This window comes from Hylobates moloch, unplaced genomic scaffold (genome assembly GCF_009828535.3).
Source record: "Hylobates moloch isolate HMO894 unplaced genomic scaffold, HMol_V3 SCAFFOLD_24, whole genome shotgun sequence".
In the NCBI taxonomy this organism is placed as follows: Eukaryota; Metazoa; Chordata; class Mammalia; order Primates; family Hylobatidae; genus Hylobates; species Hylobates moloch.
In genome coordinates, this window is record NW_026652299.1 from 32,911,152 (window position 1) to 32,932,302 (window position 21,151).

The following is a 21,151-nucleotide window of genomic DNA, read 5'->3' on the forward strand; positions in this document are numbered from 1 at the left end:
TTTAGCTCTTACATTTAGGTCTGTGATCCATTTATTTCTTTGTGTGTGGTGTAAGCTAAGGTCAGAGGTTTAATTTTTTACATATCCAGTTGTAAAGATTTCTTGTGAATATCATCCTTTCCTCACTGAATTGCCTTGGCATCTCTAGCAAAAGTCATATGTACGCGAGTCTTATCTGGACACCCTAACTGCTCCATTGATAATCTGCTCCATTGATTTCTTTGTCTCTCTGCCAATATCACATTGTTTTCACTGCTGAAGCTTTATAAATCTTTAAATGATGTAATTCATGCAGCTGTCAAACTTATTTTTCAAAGTTGTCTTGGCTAGTCTAGATTTTTTTTGCATTTACATATACATTTTAGAATCAGTTTATCAAATTTTACAAAAAAGCCTGCTAGTACTTTGATTGGTATTACAGTAAATCTGTAGATCAATTTGGGAGAACTGATATCTTAGCAATATTGAGCCTTCTGAAACATGAATATAGCATACCTGTCTATCTACTTAGGTCTTTAATTTCTCACAGTAACTGTATCTTTCAATGCAGAGGACTTACACATCTTTTGCCAAAGTTATTCATAAACGTTTCAAAATTTTGATGCATTTTATATATTTAAATTTTTTTCTTCAGCCTGTCTCCTTGCTTAGATGCTATTTTCTAAACATTTAATTTCCAATTGCTTGTTGCTAGTTCACAGACATATGACTGAATTTTGCTACTGACATTGTATCCTGCAACTATGCTAAATTAACTTATTAGTTCTAAGAATTCTTCTGCAGGTTCCATGAAATTTTCTTACATAATCATGTTGTTTGTGAATAACGACTGGTTTATTCCTCATTTCCAAACCATATGACTTCCTTAAATGTTTAGAATTCTCTAGTAGAGACATCTTGGTTTGTAGTTTTCTTTGTGGGAAGGTTTTTAGCTACAAATTCAGTTTTTAAAAATACATATAGGCATATTCAGGCTATTTCTTCTTGAGTTAGCTTTAGTAGTTTGTGTTTTATAAAGAATTTGTTTAGGTTGTCAAATTCACTGGCATAAAGTTGTTCATAATATTTTTTGTCCGATATCTACAGAATAGTGATATTCTTTCTCTTATTCCTGATCTTGTTTTGAGACAGAGTCTCGCTCTGTCGCCAGGCTGGAGTGCAGTGGTGCAATCTCGACTCACTGCAATCTCCGCCTCCAGGGTTCAAGTGATTCTCCTGCCTCAGCCTCTTGAGTAGCTGGGACTACAGGCGCCCGCCACCACATCCAACTAATTTTTGTATTTTTAGTAGAGACGGGGTTTCACCATGTTGGCCAGGAGGTCTCGATCTCTTGACCTCGTGATCCACCCGCCTCGGCCTCCCAAAGTGCTGGGATTATAGGCGTGAGCCACCGCGCCCCGTTCCTGATATTGTTAATTTGTGTCCTCTGTTTCCTGATCAGGCAGTGCTGTATTAATGAGTCAGATAGCTTCTCTGGGTTGCCCCTCTATTGCTTACTTCTTCAGGGCAGATTTCAAAAATCCACAGGCACCAAACTCAAAGTTTGACACATCCAATAGCTTCAAACATAGCCCATATAAACTAATTTTTAGCCATTTAGAGCCTGTCTGCTTTGCATGCCCCATGAAACTGCACCCAACATCTGCTAGCCACAGACAAACCTGGTAGTACAAGACTCCAAGCCGCGGCTGCCCTTCAGAAATCGGATCCAGATACATGGTGCTGCTGAGTCATGTCATCTGACACATAAGCCCCTGGCAGTCCCCTCCTCCTTGAGTCCCCTACCCTCCCGTACTTCTGAGTGGCTATCCTGGGGCTGTAACCTCTGGACGGCCTCATCCCTCATGGGACTTCCCTTACTTACATGCCACCCTGTCAAAGTGTTGCCAAATAAAGCTCATTGTTTGCTAAGTAATGGTCAGATCTTTTTTTCTTGGTCAGTCCTGAAATCCCCCTGTTGTTTCTGAGACAGAGTCTCACTCTGTCGCCCAGGCTGGAGTACCATGGCATGATCTCAGCTCGCTGCAACCTCTGCTTCCTGGGTTCAAGCGATTCTCCTGTCTCAGCCTCCCGATTAGCTGGGATTACAGGCGTGCACCACCATGCCTGGCTAATTTTTGTATTTTTGGTAGAGACGGGGTTTCACCATGTTGGCCAGGCTGGTCTTGAACTCCTGACCTCAAGTGATCTTCCTGCCTTGGCCTCCCAAAGTGCTCGGATTACAGGCATGAGCCACTGTGCCCAGCCAGTCCCGAAATCCCTTGAATTCACTACAAATAGTGGTGAAGAAAGGGGAGGATTTTGGAAATGGTTAAGAAATTGATATGGGGGCTGCCCAGCCAGTAGGACAATCAATTGGCAAAAGAATCCTGGACGGTCCCAAGTGGTTGGGACTCAGAATTTGGGAGCCTTCCACTCAGTTTGTATAGCACTGCTGTGTGCTGTATGGCACTCTATATTTTTTTGGTTTCCCCCAGACACTCATTAGCTTGGGCAAGTGCTAGCACCAGTATTTGAATGAACCCACACACTGGAACTGACCTTTGGGGCCGGAGGTTTGGGGTTGCCCAGGACGGAGGTCAGTCCACCCGCCTGAGTCCTCCACTAGGCAGTTGCTGGACATTATAAGACATTTGGGCCTGAATAGTAAAAGGGGAGGATGGCATGTACCTGCACTGAGAGCAGACTACCCCTGACTCCCTAACGGTGTCCTGTTGGTTTAGGGAACTCTTAGAGAAGAGGATGCCCTCGTCCCTGGAGACTGTGATAGCAGGTGAATGAACTGACAAGGCAGAGACATCAGGCCAAGGCTGGTCTCCTAAGCACAGCTGGAGCGATATCTCTGCTGCTGGGACCTGCTGTGCCCAACCCTTGTGCTAAGCCAGCCAAAGCATTACTTAAAGTGACTAAAGGCAAGGAAGGTCATATCCCTGCCCCTCCCAGGACTCTGAAGGTGGTGGCTGTCCTACTGAACAGGTGCTCCAAACCACGAAACACGGGTCAAGCTCTATTGCTTCTCACCAGGATGCCGCTGGACAGGAGGCAGGGGCTTGAACTCCCAGGGAAGAAGAGCCTGAGGGTATGACCCTGTGGAAGAGGACTGGTGTCCTCTAGAGGAAAGGCAGTGTGACACCACCATGACAGTGATAAGCGGCAATCAATCACCACCTGCTTTGCCGGTGACCACAGCAAAGTAATAAAAACTGAGAAGACAAAAAGGGAAGACCTTGGGAGGCCGAGGTGGGCGGATCACGAGGTCAGGAGATCGAGACCACGGTGAAACCCCGTCTCTACTAAAAATACAAAAAATTAGCCGGGCGTGGTGGCGGGCGCCTGTAGTCCCAGCTACTCGGACAGGCTGAGGCAGAAGAATGGCGTGAACCCGGGAGGCGGAGCTTGCAGTGAGCCGAGATCGTGCCACTGCACTCCAGCCTGGGCGACAGAGTGAGACTCCGCCTCAAAAAAAAAAGGGAGGACCAAGAAGGAGGGGACAGCTCTTGCCTGGAGGAGAAAATGTCTTCTCTCTCGCCCTGTGGCCCTGTTTCTCCTAACCCAGGAACCAAAGAAAAAGGGGCTGACTGGCTGTCTAGAGTGTTCTGGTGGGGAGGGAGCTCCACCTAAAGGGCTGAAACTCAATGGCTGACTGCCCCAGTATGGAATGGAAAAATGATGTCCCTGATCCTGCACAATTAGTGAGGAAGGTGGGAATGACCCCCAGCGAAGGCTTTGGACCCTGACCCACAGATACCTTGTTAATGGGGATTTTTAAGGCGTGGAAGGCTGCTGACACTACGTTAGCCCCTTAACGGTTTGGGCAGACTGTCAATGGAAAATGTTAGCCGAGGACAAAGGTCTTGGTCAGCTGGGGATGTAGAAGTGGGCTTATCACACCACAGGCTGAATGCAACACGATGGTGTGGCAAGCCTTGAGCAGCTCAAGGGAGTCCTGACTCCATCTGCTTGTTTCTTAGGAGAGCTTCTGACAAAGTCCTCTTCAGGGGCAATGATACTAATACTAAAACCATTCAAGGGGCCATAGCTGCCTGGACTTACTGGAAACTTAGAAAAGACAAACTCAGAGTGCTGCCCATGAATTCTACAAACAACACCCCACCTGGCCTAAATCCAAATTACTATGAACAGTAAGACTTCCCCTCTCCTAAGCCAGACAAGCTTCCTACAGCCAGGCATCTACTTAAGTGTGAACCCTGCAATGAACAAGAGAGGTTACTTTGGATCCTAAGCGGGGGGGGGGTGGGGGGGCGCTCAAGATTGGATGATCTCTAGTAAATTGGTTTAACAGTTCCAATCTTTACTAGAGTTAGATGACAATTCTCAGCAGGTGTCTCCTCTGGAAACAGCCCCTCCTTCATATCTGGCCGTATCCCCCATACGGATCCAGTGGTCCACGTTCATGGAAAACAGACCCTTCTGGTAGACAATCGCCCTTTTATCTTTCTCCACGTTAATAGTAATCTGGGCAGGGCGCAGTGGCTCATGCCTGTAATCCCAGCACTTTGGGAGGCCGAAGCAGGTGGATCACTGGAGGTCAGGAGTTAAACACCAGCCTGGCCAACATGGTGAATCCCCATCTCTACTAAAAATACAAAAATTAGCTGGGTGTGGTGGCGGGCACCTGTAATCCCAGCTACTCGGGAGGCCGAGGCAGGAGAATTGCTTGAACCCAAGAGCAGAGGTTGCGGTGAGCCGAGATCATGCCATCGCACCCCAGCCTGGACAACAAGAGCAAGACTCCATCTCAAAAAAAAATAGTAATCTGGACTCCAAAAAATAAACAACACTGGGTGACCAAATCTCATATTACGGGAAATGCTCATGCTTTAAAGGGACCTGTGGACTTTGCACCCTGGCTTGAACTAAGTCAGCGTGACAGCCTGTAATCCTTCCAAGGGGAATGGTTTGGGAGGATTAATTAAAGGGATAATTACCCACTTAACTGTTAGTATTGGCCTGGTTTTGCTACAATGTGCGTCCCATTATTGGAATGGATCTCCTCAGTCGCTATGTAACTCGCGGAACAAGCCCAAGTCTTTCACACTATTGGTGGGTGCCGGGGGTGAACTTTCCCCTCGTGGTGCAGGTGGTAAACATGCTACCTTACTGCTGAGGCAGGACATGGAAGGATTACTGCCTGTCACAGCTGACTTAGTTCAAGCAGGGGTGCGAAGTCCACAGGCTCACCCCCACCCTTTCTCAGAGAGCTGGTTTCATACGGCTGGATTCTTTTGTCACAGTCTGCATTTCATCCTAGGATTTTCCTGATTCCCTAAATGAATTTTATTTTTTTTGAGACAGGGTCTGGCAGCCTCGAACCCCTGGGCTTAGGTGATCCTCCCACCTCAGCCCCCAAGCAGCTGGGACCACAGGCACGTGCCACCAGGCTCAGCTAATTTTTACTTTTTTTTTTTTTGTAGAGATCAGCCTCTCTCTGTTTCCCAGGCTGGTCTCAAACTCCTAGCCTCAAGCAATCCTCCTGCCTTAGCCTCCAAAAGTGCTGGGATTACAGGCATGGGCAACTGCATCCAGCTAGACAACCTCTCTTCTTGCAACACTGTTTCCTTGTGGGCTTATTAACATGCTAATTACCAGATTCCACAGGAAGATGGATTACAGAGCAGTAAGACAGGCTGGGTTCACCCTGGAACATGACCAGTAGTGACAGCCTCTATAACAATGACACAGGTGGGGACCACCATGGGAAGATGGAGGTTCTGGGGAACTGCTACCGGCTGCAGGGCTGAGAGCGACATATTTGACATTTGTTCATTGTTCATCTGTTCACACAGTCATTCTTGCATGAGTTTACTGGACACCTGCTGTGAGCAGGCACTGAGTGGCACAAAAATTCCTAGAACAGTCTCATCAGAGAAAAGACACACACAGAAAGAGAAATTACACTACAATGCAGTTATGGAAACTCATTCAACAAAACTTTACTGAATGCTTACTTACTATTTGTCCAGGTACCGTTATTGATGCTGGAAAAAGAGAAAAGGACATCATTTTGCCCTCAGGGAGCTCACAGTCTAACGGAGAGAGAGACATGTGAACCAACTACTTCTATGGTATAAGAAAACACTAAATTAGAGACATGTTCAAAGTAGTGCAGGGGAGAGAGCGGAGTGAGACTTCCTGGAGTCATCCAGAAGGGCTTCTCGGCAGGTAAGTTGTGGCTGACCCATACAGATGTTAATTATAGCAAGAAAAGGTCTTTCACAGTGTTCCCTGTGTGTCAGGCAGGCTAGAGGTCTTGTCAAAAGTATGGCATATGTATCACATGCAAAATGATTTGAAGTAGAATGTGGACCAATTTTTAATTTTTTACTTATGCATCTAAATGTGCATTACAAAAAAATATAATGAGAAAACCAAACTTTCACCAATATGATTACTCAGAGTGAGGCTAAAGGAACGAGTTTTAAAACTGATTTGAATCACAAACAGTGCTTAGATGTGGAGAGCATCTTAAATGTGGTTTGCCAATGACTGGATTTTGGAAAGCACTGATATATGCATCTTTTTTTTTTTTTTTTTTTTTTTGAGATGGAGTTTTGCTCTGTTGCCAGGCTGGAGTGCAGTGGCGTGATATCGGCTCACTGCAATCTCCACCTCTCGGGTTCAAGCAATTCCCCTGCCTCAGCCTCCCCGAGTAGCTGTGACTCCAGGCATGCACCACTATGCCCGGCTAATTTTTTGTATTTTAGTAGAGACAGGGTTTCACCATGATGGCCAGGAAGGTCTCGATCTCCTAACCTCATGATCTGTCCACCTCGGCCTCCCAAAGTGCTGGGATTACAGGCGTGAACCACCACACCCGGCCATATGCATCTTATTTTAGTGAGATGAGATGTAGGAGCTAGCGAGGTAGGGAAAAGGAAGAACAGTAGACACAAGGAACACCAACTCAAAGCACACAGGAGAGAGTGCACGGGCTGCCTGAGAACAGGTAGTGGTGAAGCACAGTGGGCTGCAGGGCACACGGAGAGCTGGAGAGTGTGCGGGAGCAGAACCCCTGCTTCTCTGTTCCACTGCCTGTGTAAATGTCTCAGATCGGTTCCCATGGTCATGTCTCTCCAGGAAGCTTCTCAATGGCACACACCATGTTACCCTCCCTTATGTCAAGCTTGTCCAACCCGTGACCCAGGATGGCTATGAATGCAGCCCAACACACATTTGTAAACTTTGTTAAAACATTATGAGATTTTTTTTTTTTTTAGCTCATCAGCTATCATTATTGTATTTTACATGTAGCCCAAGACAATTCTTCTTCTAACATGGCCCAGGGAAGCCAAAAGATTGGACCTCCCCACTTTAAGATAAGCGGTTGTTGACTTTAAGACAAAAAAGGACACTTTATAATGACAAAAAAATCAATCCATCAGGAATACACACCATTATAAACATAATGTACCAAACAACTGAGCACTAAAACACATGAAGCAAAAACTGATAACACTGAAGGGAGAAACAGACAACTTAACAAAAGTAGTTGAAGACTTCAATGCCCAACTTTCAATAATGGACGGAACAGCTAGGCAGAAGATCAGCAAGGCAACAGAAGGCTGAACGACACTCTAAACCAGCTACACCTACAGACCTCTGCAGAACACCCAATCACAGAACACACATTCTTCTGAAGAGCATGTGAAACATTTGCCAGGATACATCAAATGCTAAACCATAAAACAAGCCTCAATAAAATTAAAAGGACTGATATCACACAAAGTCTGTTCTGTGATCAAAATGGAATGAAATTAGAAATCGATAATAGAAGGAAATTTGAGAAATTCATAAATATGTGGAAATTAAACGACTCCTAAATACCAATGAGTCAAAGAAGAAATCAGAAGGAACATTTAACAGTATTTGAAATAAATGAAAATGAAAACACAATATACAGAAATTTATGGGATGCAGTGAAAACAGTACGTACAGGGAAACGTACAGCTATAAACACCTATATTAGCCAGACATGGTGGCTCATACCTGTAGTCGCAGCTACTTGGAAAGCTGAGGCAGGAGGATCATTTGAGTCCAGAAGTTTGAGACCAGCCTGGACAATATAGCAAGACCTCATTCCAAACCAAAAACAAAAAACCCCCCAAACCCCACCTATATTTAAAAAGAAGAAGGATCTCAAATCAAGAATTGAAACTTCCACTTAAGAAACAGAAAAAAAAAGAGCAAGCAAAATCCAAAGTAAGCAGAAAGGAAATAATAAAGATTAAAGCAGAAATAAATAAAACACAAGAGAAAAACAATCAAGGAAAATCAATAAAAGTAAAAATAGATTATTTTAAAAGATCAACCAAGTTTCTAAACCTTTAGCTAGACTGACTAATAAAAAAGAGAGAAGGCAAATTACTAAAGTCAAGAATAAACGAGAGAGGCCAGGTACAGTGGCTCACACCTGTAATCCCAGCTCCTTGGGAGGCTGAGGCAGGAGGATGGAGACCAGCTTGGGCAAGATAGCAAGACTCCATCTCTAAAAAAAAAAAAAAAAATTGAAAATTAGCCAGGCATGGCTAGGCGTGGTAGCTCATGCCCGTAATCCCAACACTTTGGGAAGCTAAGGTGGGAGGATCACTTGAGGCCAGGAGTTTCAGACCAGTGTGGGCAACATAGTGAGACCGCCTCTACAAAAAAACAAAAAACTTAGCCAGGTGTGGTGGTGCACACCTATAGTTCCAGCTACTCAGGAGGCTGAGGTGGGAGGATTGCCTGAGCCTAGGAGGTCAAGGCTGCAGTCAAGCTATGATTGCACCACTGCACTCCACCCAGAATGACAGAGTGAGACTCTGTCTCAAAAAAAAAAAAAGGGGGGGGCGAGGGAGGCCAAGGCAGGAGGATTACTTGAGGCCAGGAGCTTGAGACCAGGCTGGGAAACATAGTGAGACCCTAGCCCTACAAAAAAGTAAAACAAAAATTAGCCAGGCATGGTGGCTTATGCCTGTAGTCCCAGCTACTCAAGAGGCTGAGGCAGGAGGATCACTTGAGCCCAGGAATTCAGGGCTACAGTGAGCCATGATCAAGCCACTGATTTCTAGCCTGGGTGACAGAGCAAGACCCTGTCTCTATAAAATAAAAATTAAGAAAGAATAAAAGAGAGGAAATCAATGCTGACCTTACAACAATAAAAGGGATAATAGGGGAATCATTTAAATTGTATGCCAGCAAATACAATAACTAAGATGAGATGCAGAAATTCCTACAAATGAACAAACTATCAAAAAACTTTCCACAAAGAAAATGCCAGACCCAGATGGTTTCAATTGTAATTCCACCAAATGTTTAAAGAATTAATACAAATCCTTCACAAACTTTTCCAAAAAATAGAAGATGGAACATTTCTAATTCATTCTGTGAGGGGCCAATATATTCTGATGTTAAAACCAGACAAAGACATTGCAAGAAAACTACAGATCAATAGCCCCTAAAAAATAAGGATGAAAAAATCTTCAACAGAGTACTAGCAATCCAATTCCAGCAACTTTTTTTTTTTTTTTTTTGAGATGAAGTCTTGCTTTTGTCACCAGGCTGGAGTGCAGTGGTGCAATCTTGGCTCACTGCAACCTCTGTCTTCCGGGTTCAAGCAATTCTCTTGCCTCAGCCTCCCAAGTAGCTGGGACTACAGGCATGCACCACCACGCCCAGCTAATTTTTTGTATTTTTAGTAGAGACGGGGTTTCACCATGTTGGCTAGGATGGTCTCAATCTCTTGACCTCGTGATCTGCCCTCCTCGGCCTCCCAAAGTGCCGGGACTACAGGCATGTGCCACTGACCCTGGGCAGCAACTTATTTTTAAAAAGATTATACACTGTAACCAAGTAGAATTTACCCCAGGAATGCAAAGTTGGCATAACACTAGAAAAAATCAATTAATGTAACATGTCAATACAATAGGATAAAAACCACATGATCATCTCAATAGATGCAAAGTACTTGACAAAATTCAGTACCTCTTCATAATAAAATAACTCAAACTAGGAATAAAAGGCAACTCCTCAACCTGATAAAGGGTATCTATGAAAAATATCACAGCTAACATCATCCCTACCAGTGAAACACTGAAGGCTTTCCTCTTAACTTCAGGAACAAGATGACAATGTACATATGTGCTTGTTATTTCTGTTCATTGCTATACTAAAGGTTCCAGTCAACTAGGCAAAGAAAAGAAATAAATTCATCCAGGTTGGAAAGGAAGAAGTAAATTTATTTCTATTTGCAGAAGATACGATCTTGCATATAGAAAAGCCTGAAGAATCCACTAAAAAAGTATTAAAATTAATAAACAAGTTCAGGCCAGGTGCAGTGGCTCACACCTGTAATCCCAGCACTTTAGGAGGCCAAGGTGGGTGGATCACTTGAGGCCAGGAGTTTGAGACCAGCCTGGGCAACATGGTGAAACCTCGTCTCTACTAAAAATACAAAAATTAGCTGAGCATGGTGGTGCATGCCTGTAATCCCAGCTACCTGGGAGGCTGAGGCAGAAGAATCACTTGAACCTGGGAGGCAGAGGTTGCAGTGAGACGAGATTGCGCCTCTGCACTCCAGCATGGGTGACAGTGCGAGACTCCATCTCAAAAAAACAATAATAATAATAAACAAGTTCAGCAAGCGAGCAGGATACAACATCAGTACAGAAAAACCAACAGTATTTTATACAATATTGAAAAATCTAAAAATGGAATTAAGAAACAACATTTACAATAGCATCAGAAAGAATACTTAAGAATAAACTTAACAAAAAATGCAAAACTTGTACTCTGAAAACTACAATTGTTGAACAAAATTAAAGAAAATCTAAATAAAATGGAAAAACATTCCATATTCATAAGTCTGTAGACTTAACAGTCAAGATGGTGTTGGGTGTGGGGGCATGCACCTATAGTCCCAGCTACTCAGGAAGCTGAGGAGAGAATCGCTTAAGCCCAGGAGTTCATGGCTGCAGTGAGCTATGATCACACCATATACTCAGCCTGGCAACAGAGGAAGGCCTCATCTCAAAAAAAAAAGTATATATTGTCAAGATGGCAACACGCCCCAAATCCAAATTGATCTACAGATGCAATGTAATCCCTATCAAAATCCCAGTTGGCTTCTTTGCAGATATCAACAAGAAGATCCTACAATTCATATAGAACTTTGGGAGACTCAGAATAGCCAAAACAATCTGAAAAAGAATGAAGTTGAAGGATTTACACTTCCTGATTTCAAATCTTCTTACAGTGCTATAATAATCAAGAAAGCATGGTACTGGCAAAAGGACATACAGATAAATGGAATAGAATGGAAAGTCCAGAAATAAACCCTTACATATATATGTTCAATTTATTTTTAAAAGTTAAACAGACTATTTTTAAAGCAATTTTAGGCTTACAGAAAAATTGATGGCCGGACAAGGCGGCTCACACCAGTAATCCCAGCACTTTGGGAGGCTGATGTAAGAGGATCTCCTGAGGCCAGGAGTTTGAGACCAGCGCGGACAACATAGTGAGACCCCGTCTCCATCTCTACAAAAAATGGAAATAATTAGCCAGGCATGGTGGCGTGTGCCTGTAGTCCCAGCTACTCAGGAGGCTGAGGTGGGAGGATTGCTTGAGCCCAGGAAATCGAGGCTGGAGTGAGCTGTGATTGTGCCCCCGTACTTCAGCCTGGGTAACAGAATGAGACCCTGTCTCAAAAATAAAAATAAAATAAAATAAAAACTGAGCAGGAAGTACAGAGAATTTCCATATGTCCCCCTCCCCATGCCCAGTTTCCTATAGTATTAACATCTTGCACTAGTATGGTACATTTGTTACAATCAATAAACCAATATTAACACATTGTTATTGCTATCAAAGTTCAATTAAATTTTGACAAGGGTGCCGACACCATTCAATGAAGGAAAGAGTTTTTGCAATAAATGAAGCTGGAACAACTGTATAGTCACACACAAAAGAATAATTTGGGACCCCTACCTCATGCCAATCTCTTAGAAGAAACACAGGAGTAAATCTTGCATTAGGCAATGGATTCCTAGTTATTACACCAAAAACACAGACAAATAAGAAAAAATAGATACACTGAATTCCATAAAAATTAAGAACTTTTGTGCTTCAAAGGATACTATGAAGAAAGTAAAAAGACAATCCATAGAATGGCAGAACATTTTTGCAAATCATTTATCTAAGGAGCTTATATACAGAATTTATAAAGAACTCCTATGCTCCACAAGAAAAAGACAAATAACCCAATGTTTTAAATGGGCAAATAATCTGAATAGACATTTGTCCAAAGAAGAGATACAAACGGCCAAAAAGCACATGAAAAGATGCTCAACGTCATTAGCCATCAGGGAAATGTCAAAACCACAATGAGATGCTACTTCACATCTACTGCAAGGGCTAAAACAACAATAACAGAAAACAAACCTACAGAAAAAAAGTGTGAGGATGTGGAGAAATGGGAATCCTCAAACGTTTGCTGGTGGAAATGTAAAATAGTGCAGCTGCTTTGGAAAATTGTTTGGCAGTTCATCAAAAGGTTAAAAATGCAGTTACCATATGATCTGGCAATTCCATTCTTAGTTAAACCCAAGAGAACTGAAAACATGTCCACACAAACACTTGTACATGAATGTTCATAGCAGCGTTATTGATCATAGCCAAAAAAGTATAAACACAAATGTTTATCAACTAACGAATGAATAAGCACCATGTGGCATATCCATAAAATGAATATTATTCAGTCATTACAAGAAAGGCTACAATATGGATGACCTTAGAAAACCTTATACAAAGGGAAAGAACCCAGACACAAAAGACGACACATTGTAGGATTCCATTTATATTAAGCGTAAAGAATAATCAGATCCATAAAGTAGATCACTGGTTGCTGAGGACTGGTAGGAGGGGAAATGGGGAGTGTTATGGGACTTCTTTTTGGGGTGATAAGAATATCTAAACATGGATTGTGGGGATAGTTACATAACTGTGAATATACAAAAAAAAAAAAAACCATTGAATTATCTCTTTAAAATGACTTTGTAGCATGTGAATTAAAACTCAGTAAAGCTGTTACATTAAAAGAAAAAGCTAAAGTAAAAACAATATCTTTCAAGAATTGTATTGCAATCATATTAGACCACATGATGAAATCCTCAAAAGTGTGGGGCAGGTGGTAAATCCTGGCCAAGGCTCCTGGACCCAGGCAGGCTGGCAGTGCGGCATTGCGCTGAAGGCGCTGAAGTTGCAGTGGATGCATTCCGGGCCAGTGATATAATGTGGACAGGAAAAGCCTTTTGTTCTGGGAAAAATGGAGGACTGAAACCTCTTCATGTCTTTTTCCCACGCCCTGATTTAGGAAGACCAAAACAGGGACTTCTACAGTAGCGGTTTAATCAGCAGATGCTGGGTGGTCGCCTCTGCACATGGCCTGGTGGGCGGAGCGCCTTACCGCGTCACACTGGGTGGATGGGCCTGTGTGTGGCCTCTCTCCAGCTGTGGCTGACAGTACTCACTCAGCCCAGGCTTCCAGGCCCTCCTGGGCCCTCCTATCCACTGAAGGAAACGGGAGATGAGTGGGCAACGGAGAAGCCTTTGGAGTCAGAGGTAAATCCATGACTTGACCACTTATTGCTGTGAGACCCTGGACAGCCGGATATAGAGTTCTTGTTCTAGCACTGGCCCTGGGAATCCCCAGAACTGGGCCTCTTACCCACACCATTGCCTGTAATCCACAAACCTAGGAGGTAGGAGTGGCTTTCTTTCCCAGATCCTCCCTCTCCCTGAGTCCCAGAGTTACTGGGCAAACTTGGTTGACCACAGGCATTCAGGCGGTCTCAACTTGGTTTTGTTGTTTTGACACAGTTGTCATTTTTGCAGTTACCCTTGTAATGTAAAAGGTTTGTTTTCTTTTTTCCCTTTTTCTTTTTTCCCCCTATTTTCTTTTCTCTCCTTCTCCCAGTCTCCTGCCTTCCTTTCACCCTCCAAAAGAAGTCTAACTATTAGAGTTAGCAGCAAAATTTAAATAAAGTGGTTTAAAACTCAGAGAGCCAGGGCTGGGGGTAGTGGCTCACACCTGTAATTCCAGCACTTTGGGAGGCTGAGGCAGCTGAATCACCTGAGGTCAGAAGTTCAAGAGCAGCCTGGTCAACACTGAAACCCCATCTCTACTAAAAATACGAAAATTAGCTGGGCCTGGTGGCGCATGCCTGTAATCCCAGCTACTCATGAGGCTGAGGCAGGAGAGTCACTTGAACCCAGGAGGTGGAGGTTGCAGTGAGTGGAGGTCATGCCATTGCACTCCAGCCTGGGCAACAGAGAGATACTCAGTCTCAAAAAAACAAAAACAAAACAAGTCAGAGAGCCAGAAAATAGGAATTTTAGAGTAAGGAGCTGGGGCAATTACATGCTCTGGTGGTGTTTAAGAATCTGGGGGCCCCAAAGCCAGCCCTGGGCATTTCTTGGGTATCATGTGCCTCTCTGTGGGGGCAGTGCTTCAAAGCCTCCCACTCAGGAGATCTTTGTCAGCAGTGTGATGAGTGGGAAGAGAAAGGCGTACAGCAGTGCGCATGCCAGGCCCTATATGCTTTTAAAAAGGGACTTTCTATAGCTATGGACACTCCTATAAGAGAGCAGAAACTGATTTCCTCCCTGTGGTAGGGAGATTTTTCTTACCCTTTTGAACTGTTTCTTTTTTTAACCATGAGGAGGTTACTTTCCATCTAAAAAGTAATAATGTAAAAACCACATGGGGGTGAATGGTATAGAGCCAAGAAGTGCCTGCTCCGGAGGCTGCAAGCTAGGGCTCCCGCAGCACAGCTGCTGCTCACTCTGCTGGAGGCCTCTTCTGGGTGCATCTTCATGAGTTACAAGAAGCACATTACTTTGACCCCAAAGGTAATTATCTTGACTCACTAACTATCTGAATCAGCATATTTGGCTTGGAATCACATAGCTACTACTCCAAACCTACTCTTTCTTGAAAGAGCAAAGGTTTTTGGTTGGTTGGTTGTTTTACCATTTATAGACATTCAAAGGACTCTTAAGGCAATATTAAGACTTGTTAACTGGATGGGTGTGGTGGCTCATGCCTGTAATCCCAGCACTTTGGGAGGCCAAGGCTGGAGGAGCATTGCTTGAGCCCAGAAGTTGGTGACTGGCCTGGGCCATCATAGTGGGACTAACATTGTCTCTACTAAAAAAAAAGAAAAAAAAGACTTGTTGATATGGTTTGGCTGTGTCCCCAACCACATCTTATCTTGAATTGTATCTCCCACAATTCCCACGTCATGGGAGGAGCCCAGTGGGAGGTGATTGAATTGTGGGGGTGGGTCTTTCCTGCACTGTTCTCGTGGTAGTGAATCAGTCTAATGAGATCTGATGGTTTTAAAAACGGGAGTTTTCCTGCACAAGCTCTCTCTTTGCCTGCTGCCATTCATGTGAGACGTGACTTGCTCCTCTTGCCTTCTGCCATGATTGTGAGGCCTCCCCAGCTATATGGAACTGGAAGTCTTTAAACCTTTTTCCTGTATAAATTACCCAGTCTTGGGTATGTCTTTATCAGCAGCATGAAAATGAACTAATACACTTGTTACATATTTTGAGCCATGGAAAGTGCTCAATTTTGAATAAGTATATGCCCTTGAAGGGTGGCAATTTTCACCAAGATGGATACCACAATATTTGAATGTTTACCATATGCCAAACAGTTCCCACACATAATATCTTATTTTCTTCTAATAACACCTCTATAAGGTAAGTGCTATTATTACTCCCACAGAGACCAATTAGGGAAATGACTTATTCAAAGTCAAAGAGTTAGTAAAACTATTAGAGCCAGGATCTGAGGCTAGGTCTGGTTAAACTCCACAGCCTGAGCACATAATCCTTACACTACTATGAACTGTGGGAAGGGAAATACAAGTTCACACATCACCAAATCCAGTGCCAAGTTAAGCAGATCAAAAACATAATAGTCACTTGGAGGATAACCACAATGAGGTAGCCCTACCTATTAGGCACCTGCTGGATGCTGGGCATCCTGCTGGGCACATCCATCCCCATGACCTCTCTGTGCACTGACATCTGACGTCTTTCTCAAGGAGAAGGAAACTGAAGCTCATGGGGGTGAAGTGACTTTTGCCCTAGGCCAGATAGCCCATAGGTGCAGAAAGGAGATAAGACTCAGGGTCACATGACCCCAAAGCACCCTCCCTTGCCACTTCTATTCTTGCTCCTGTTCTCTACTCTAAGTGATCCGGATGGGCTCCTGCATGAGTAGTTGAAAAGACCACCCTGAAGAATGGTCATTCCTTCCTCGTTGCAATACTGCCACGGCCCTGCTTGGCCCGAGGTGGGGTGTGGTCTGGGGCAAACATGTTCTTCCCCTCCCTTCCCAAACCAGAAGCTGGGACTGTACTGATCTAGAAGGGGAGGACAAGGACAGTGAGTCGCTGGGGCTCTTTCTCTTCCCTCAGCCCTGCTTCCTGGTTCCTCCAGGAACCTCACTGACAGCAAGCTTTGTGCTGGCTTCCATTCTGAAGTGGAGGCTCCTGGCTGGGTGTCGCCTGGACACTTTGTTCCTGGTGGGCACTGTGCACTCACAAGAAGGCTGGGCCAAAATGGGTCTGTTTCCAGTGGTATTTCATCAATAAGGAAGATCACTGAGGCTGTGACTCCAGACAGGGTTGTGAAAATAACTAGGAATGAAAAAAATAGCTGGATCAAAGGTTACAAAGGGTTGGATACATTGGCTCACACTTGTAATACCAGCACTTTGGGAGGCTGAAGTGGAGGATCACTTGAGGCCAGGAGTTTGAGACTAGCCTGAGCAACATAATGAGATTCCCTCTCTACAAAAAAAAATTTAATAAGACTATATTTTAAAAAATGCAATCAAGGTATTAACTGGGGGGAAAAAAGAAAGAAAAAAAAGGGTTACAGAGAACGCTGCTTGACTGAAGGGGCTTCGCACACTGCCATTTTACCCATACACTGATAGAAGAAAATGCTTCAAGGAGACCTCATTTGCCCAGATAACTTCCTTTAATTAAGAAATTTCAAAAAATTCCCTGAATGGTTTAGATAATATGTTTGTCCAATCATGACTTCACAAGGGATCTGAAGCAATGTAGTTCTGGTCCAGAGCTGTCAGTGCTGAGGAGATTCCCAGTGTCCACAGCTGCTGCTCCCAAGCTCACTGCTGGTCTTTCTCTGGACTCTCTTCCTGGGCAATAACTTGAAAGAAGCTCAAGTTTGTTAGCTCCGTGACTCTACCTGGAGCTCCAGCCTTACACATCCCAATCAGGATGGGGCATCTCCCTGGCTCGACGAGCCACAGGGGCTCCAAACCTGCCTGACTTTTCATCTCCCACAGAACGTTCTCATACACAGTGTTCTGTTATGGGCACTGTTGCTCCACCACTCACCCAGGCCTAGCTTCCTGCCGCTCTAACAGCCAATGGCGACCAAGTCCTAGCAGTCCTATCTCTAAAAGTCCTCCCTATCTGTCGTCTCCCCTTCATTTTCCCAGTTACTCCAGTTACTGTCCTACTCAAGGACCCCCCTCCCATCTGGGCTACTACAACCACATGGTCCATCCCTTGCTTCAATCATAGAATTCTTTCTTCAGATCAAAGCATATTCAGACACCCGATACAGTAACAAAAGTAAGCTATCCTGGAAGGAAGAAGGAATCAGGAGGCAGAGGTATGAAATACCTGTGGCCTGTATCTCACCTTCTGAGTGAGGTAGAATCCTGCCTCATCTCTTGCCTGGAATTCCTGCGGTTCCCTGAATATACACCGTGAAGTTTCCATTTTTGAGATGGATCATTTCTTCTGCTCACAGTGTCTGCCTTTCTTGTCTGCCCAGCACATGGTTAAAGCATGAGATGTGAAACCAGGAAGAACCAGGTCTGAATCTTAGCTCCTCCAGTGGTAGCTCCAAACCTTGGTCCTTTCTGAGCCTGCTTCTTCAACCCTAAGGTAAAAGTAATATCAGTATTTATGTTACACACCTGTTCATGGCATTAAATAATGCTATATTTAAGTTGCTTAGCAGAGAGATGGTAAGCACTCAACAAATGTTCACACATCATAATTTTCCTTACCCTTCATGAGTCAACTCGACAGCACCTCCTCCATGAAGCTTTCCCCAATCTCCTCCAGCTGTCAGGAGGCACCATTCTGACTCCCTCCTCACACTGTGACCTCATTAAGGGCAGAGGCTATCTTGTTCATCTTTGGTTCTCTGTTATTCAGTAGTACCCATCACTTAGTAGAGCTCAGTGTTCACTGAATTAGTTAATTAACAAAAAAGGGAGGAAGTATGATCATTCATTAATGAAATGTATTGAACATGTACTGTGTGACAATGTTCTGGCTGCTGGGGATACATCTGTGAATAAACAGAGGGAGTTCTTGCCCTCATGGAGCTCCCATTCTAATGAGGAGGATACACTCCATAAACAACTACATGTATAGTATACTAGATAACGCAAAGTGCTTTGGGAAAAAATAAAGCAGATTGGGGTAACAAGGCAAGAAGCAGTTGTTGCTTTTTTTTTTTTTTTCAAGATGGAGTCTGACTCTGTCACCCAGGCTGGAGTGCTATGGCACAATCTCAGCTCACTCCAACCTTCACCTCTCAGGTTCGAGTGATTCTCCCGCCTCAGCCTCCCAAGTAGCTGGGATTACAGGTGCCCGCAACCATACCCGGCTAATTTTTTTTGTATTTTTAGTAGAGACGGGGTTTCGCCAGGTTGGCCAGGCTGGTCTCGAACTCCTGACCTCAGGTAATCTCCCTGCCCTGGCCTCCCAAAGTGCTGGAATAACAGGCGTGAGCCACTGAGACTGACCTTGTTGCTGTTTATGTTAGCTCAGAGAAGGCCTCACAGAAAAGGTGACGTCTGAACAGAGAGCTGAAGAAAGTGAGGGAGAAGGCGCATGGACATTAGAGGGTGGGAAGATAGGGAAGAACACAACCCAGATCAAGGGAGAAGCCAAGTGTAAAGGCCCTGAGGGGACAGAGTGCTGCACAGGAGGCCAGCCAGCGGGGGCCCGGGCTGGAGTGCTATGAAATGAGGGCAGAGAAGCAGTGGGGCGGGGGTCCTGTGGGGTGCAGATCGTGGGTCATGTGGGGCTCCACCATTCCTTCATGAAGATGCGCATGATTATTGCTTGATTACTTTCTTGGGCATCTTGAAAATCCTGTCCTCCTACCTATGTTAAAATGCAGCAGAAAGGAAAAGTCCTAGCCTTACTCAGTCTTAATGAGTACAGATGAAGTTGTTTTACATTAATATCTAAATTTCAATGGTTTGAGTTCTCACCTGTGCAAATGTAGAATGTCCCAGCTCCAGGAAAATCCTTTTCCCCTTAGTATTTCTAGGAATCCTAGGGGCATGTCCATGGTTGTATGATCCTAAACCAGTTGCTGGGGCTGCAGGTTGTGCTTTGGCAGCATCAGGCTCCAATGGTCCTACGGACACACCATAGCAGGGCGCTCCACTCACCTCACCAGCTCCTACGTCATCTAGAGGATTTATCATTATTCTGAGACTCCACAGGGCCTTGCCTGTGGATCCAGAAAGCTACCACTGTGCCGCAGTATAAGACACTACTTTTGGGAGGTGAGAACATTCCATCTGGGTTCAGATGAGAGGGGCTGTTCCACAGCAACATTTTTTGAACTCCAGTGTTACAGTGTCTATGGACACAGCTTTTAGTTCATACCTAGAGCCCTTCTCTCCCCAGGGAGCAAACTTACCTTCAAGTTGGCTGGTTCAGGACATACCTGGACAGCAGCTTGCCTCCAACCTTCTATCTTCTTGGGAAGCTGGGCTTGCTGTCAGACTGGTCCTTTTCTTAAGGTAGATTTTCTCTTGAGGCTCCCATTAGTCTCTGCAAGTAGGCCTCTGCCTGGGCCACTCCAGCACATTAGGCCTGTCAGTAGTCAAAGCCAAGAGTACACAAAGTTCCCGACTTTCTCCCAGGATCCCGAGGCCCAACAAAAATCAATGAATGTGATGCCTGAGGAGGATTATTACCTATGTACCAGTACTGCTGAATCCCATCTCCTACTCAGCTGGGACCCACTGAAGTTCTTCCTCAGGATATTAGCTTTATCAACATCCCAAGGTTTTCCATTTCTTATTCAAGGTGTGATCACATTGAGCAGTAACAGCAAAACCTGAAAGAGAATGGATACAGGTGTTCATTTCAGATGGTACAAGTTTAACAAAGTACAAGAGCAATTTAAAGTTTGACACAAAACCTCTAAGCATATATTTAAATCCTAGTATTTCATCCAGAAAACACCACAGCATAACTGAGAGCACTGGAGGCAGAAATAATTCAGTTTAGATCCATGGATTGCTTGCTATTTACTGTGTGACTCTGGGTAGCCATTTACTTTAAACCTATTTTTCCCACTTATAGAAAGGTAATGATGACCACTTGTTGGAAAACTTGAGGGTAATACTTGTAAAGGTCATAGTAAGACCCAACACCTGGGACCCAACACCTGGTGGGCACAAAGTCAGTTCTGCTTCCTTTCCTTTTCTGTAGAGAAATGCACAGGATATTCCTTATATGCCACTCATGCTATGGGATTGACATAGGTTTTGTCCCTTATGCTATGGGATTGATTAGCTTTTGCTCTAAAAAGCTTTAAAAAAGAAAATTCATTACTATAAGATCAATTCGATTCCAACTTAATCTTATAGTAACTCTAAGGTATGATTATGCTGCAATTCTAGTGTATTTGATTCTTATTTCATATTGAACATCATTATATTCTCAATAAACCCTTAACAGGCTTTAACTGTCTCATAGCTTTCTCTCTGATTTCCTCGAAAAAAACAAAATAGCAATAATTAGGAAAGATCAGAAAATAAAAGCCAAGGAATGAAAAGTCTGAATAAAAGCTATTGCATACTCTTACATAGAAAAGATCTAGCTGATATGGTGGTTAGGAAGGCACACAGGATCTGGAGTCAGGAGACCTGAGCTTGAATTCTGACTCAGCCACTCAGTAGATGGGAGGCATCTTGGTCTCTATGGGCCATTTTCCTCATCTAAGATGCAAATATCATCTCACAGAATTACACTCGGTGTCAAATGACAAGTGCTATATGTTA

The 21,151-nt window shown here is 44.0% G+C and overlaps 1 protein-coding gene across 9 annotated transcripts in view; it reads right to left on the reverse strand.

Annotated features, from left to right (window-relative positions):
* Nucleotides 1-17,846: 17,846 nt before the first annotated feature.
* The window catches only part of IWS1 (interacts with SUPT6H, CTD assembly factor 1), a 58,784-nt gene continuing 55,479 nt past the window's right edge, over nt 17,847-21,151 (reverse strand). The window contains exons 14-17 of one of the 9 annotated variants that reach the window (XR_009211904.1): nt 19,343-20,202; nt 18,869-18,931; nt 18,122-18,305; nt 17,847-17,991 (exon numbers count right to left, since the gene is read on the reverse strand). The gene's annotated coding sequence lies outside the window, so the exon portion shown is untranslated. Of the gene's footprint in view, nt 17,992-18,121; nt 20,203-21,151 lie in introns of all 9 variants that reach the window. The other 8 variants (XR_009211903.1, XR_009211907.1, XR_009211906.1 and 5 more) reach the window with 8 other exon arrangements.